A 3,308-nucleotide genomic window follows, 5' to 3' on the forward strand; every position below is an offset into this window, starting at 1 on the left:
TGTCACAATATACAACCCTGAGATTCATTTTCTGATGAGTGAGCATACTTATAAATCTATAGAAAAATACCCATAACAGAATCGATGAATGACCACCCAACTGGGGTGTTCAACCAACGTGCAGAAGACAACAAACTGTGCAAATTCAAAAAGGGTAAATAATAATAATAAATAAACAAGCAATAGGTATTGGTACAGGGTTCTGAGTTGGATGATCAGCCATGATCAGACTGAATGGCGGTGCAGGCTCGAAGGGCTGAATGGCCTGCTCCTGCACCTATTTTCTATGTTTCTATAACATGAGATGAGGAGTCCTTGAAAGTGAGTCCATTAGTTGTGGGAACATTTCAGTGACGGGGTGAGGGAATTTGAAGTTATCCCCTTTGGTTCTAGACCCTGATGGCTGGGGGGTAGTAACGGTTCCTGAACCTGGTGGTGAGTCCTGAGACATTTGTACCTTCTTCCTGATGGCAGCAGCGAGAGCATATCCTGGGTGGTGGGGGTCATAATGATGGACACTGCTTTCCTGTGACAGCACTCCATGTAGATGTGCTCAATGGCTGGCAGGGCTTTACACGTGTTGGATTGAGCCATATCCACTACTTTTTATATCATTTTCCATTCTAGTTGTTTGGAGGATGGCAAATGTTATTCCTTTAGGGCATAGAACATAGAAATCTAAAGCACATTACAGGCCCTTCAGCCCTCAATGTTGTGCCGACCGTGTAACCTACTCTAGAAAATACCCAGAAATTTCCTACTGTATTCCCTTCTATTTTTCTAAGCTCTATGTAGCTATCTAAGAGGCTCTTAAAAGACCCTATTGTATCCACCTCCACCACCATTGATGGCGGTGTATTCCAGCACCTACCACTCTCTGTGTGAAAAATATACCCCTGACATCCCCTCGGTATCTATTTTCAAGCACTTTATAACTATGCGCACTCATGCTAGCCATTTCATTCCTGGGAAAAATTCTCTGGCTATCCACACAATCAATGCCTCTCATCATCTTATACACCTCTACCAGGTCGCCTCTCATCCTCCGCCACTCCAAGGATAAAAAGCCAAGTTCACTCAACCTATTCTCATAAGATACACTCTCCAATCCAGGCAACATCCTTGTAACTCTTCTCTGCACTCTCTCTACCACATTCTTCCTGTAGTGCCGTGACCAGAACACAACAGAGTGGGGTCTGACCAAGGTCTTATATAGCTGTAACTTACCTCAATCCCATGATTAATAAATACCAACACAGCATATGCCTTCTTAACCACACTGTCAACCTGCACAGCAGCTTAGAGTGTCCTATGGACACAGGCCCCAAGGTCTCTCTGATCCTCTATGCTGCCAAGCATCTTACTATTAATATATACTTTAATACTCCCATTAATTCTGTCTTCAAATTTGACCTACCAAATTGAACCACTTCACACTTATCTGGGTTGGACTCCATCTGCCACTTCTCAGCCCATTTCTGTATCCTGCCAATGTCCCACTGTAACTTCTGACAACCCTCCACACTATCCACAACACCCCAACTTCTGTGTCATCAGCAAATTTACTAATCCACCCTTTTCCTTCTTCATCCAGGTCAGTTATAAAAAATCATAAACAGGAGGGGTCCCAGTGCTGATCCCCGCGGAACACCACTGGTCACTGACCCCCAGACCCCCATATAGAATAAGAACCATCTACAACCACTCTTTGCCTTCTGTGGACAAGTCAATTCTGGATCCACAAAGCAAGGTCTCCTTGGATCACATGCCTCATTACTGGCTTGGGGAACCTTATCAGATGCCTTACTGAAATCCATATACACTACATCCACTGATCTACCTTCATCAATATGTTTGCTACATCTCAAAGAACCCAATCAGACCTGCCCTTGACAAAGCCAAGAATAACTCTGGGAATTATAGAACAGTGAGCCTCTAATTCAGAGTGGGCAAGTTATTGGAGAGGATTCTTAGGAATTATGAGCATTTGGAGACACAAAGTCTAATTAAAGATAGTGAGCATGGCTTTGTGAGATGTAGGTCATACTGCACAAACTTGACTGAATTCTTTGAGGATGTGACAAAAGCACATTGATGAAGGTAGAACAGTGGATGTGGTGTATATGGATTTTAGTGAGGTTTTTGATAAGTTCCCTGTGGTAGGCTCATTCAGAAAGTCAGGAGACAGGGGATCCAGGGAAATTTGGCTATGTAGATTCAGAATTGACTTGCTCATGGAAGGCAGAATGTGGCTGTATATGGAGCATTTTCTGCCTGGGGGTTGGTGACCAGCGGTGTGCGCAGGGATCTGATCTGGGACTGCTGCTCTTCGTGATTTTCATAGATGACTTGGATGAGGAAGTGGAAGGGTGGGTCAGAGAGTTTGCAGATGATATGAAGGTTGGTGGAGTTGTGGATAATCTAAAAAATTAGACCACACTTGGAATATTGTGTTCAGTTCTGGTCACCTCACTATAGGAAGGATGTAGAAGCTTTAGAGAGGGTGCAGAGGAGATTTATCAGGATGCTGTCTGGATTAGAAAGCCTGTCAGGCTGGTTTAGTGAGCTGGGGCTTTTACTTTGGAGTGAAGCAGATGAACGGTGAATTGATAGAGGTGAACAAGATGATAAGAGGCATAGCCAGAGACATTTTCCAAAGGTGGAAATGGCTAATACGAGGGACATAATTTAAGGTGACCGGAGGAAGGTGTAGAGGGGATGTCAGGGTTAAGTTTTTCTTTACAGAGAGCTGTGTGCAATGCTCTGCCAGGGGTGGTGGCAAAGACAAAGATATTCGGGACATTTCAGAGGTTCTTAAATAGGCACATGGATGATAGAAAAATGGAGGGCTATATAGGAAGGAAGGTTTAAATTGATCTTAGAGTAAGTGAAAAGGTCAGTACAACATCGTGGGCTGAAGGGCCTGTACTATGTTCTAAAGGATAAACCTGCAAGGCATAGAAAGCAGAAAATGTTCAGCAGGTCAGGCGGTATCTGTGAAGAAAGAAACACAGTTAATGTTCCTGAAAAACTCAAAAATTAGAGATGCTAGAAATCTGAAGTTAAAAAAAAAACAGAAAATGGTGGAAATGTTCTGCAGATCAGGCAGCATCCATAGATAAAGAAACAAAGTTAATATTTCAGTTCTGAGACCCTTGTTCAGAACCAGGAAAGATAGTAACAGTTAAGTATCTAGGTTGGTGTTGGGAACCAAGACTACATATAAGGAAGAGAAAGAACCTGTGTAAGCAGCAGGAGAAGGCACCAATGTTCCCTCTAAGGTGTGAGCATGTGCACACACACACATC

The sequence above is a fragment of the Mobula birostris genome, chromosome 26 (genome assembly GCF_030028105.1).
Source record: "Mobula birostris isolate sMobBir1 chromosome 26, sMobBir1.hap1, whole genome shotgun sequence".
Lineage (NCBI taxonomy): Eukaryota > Metazoa > Chordata > Chondrichthyes > Myliobatiformes > Myliobatidae > Mobula > Mobula birostris.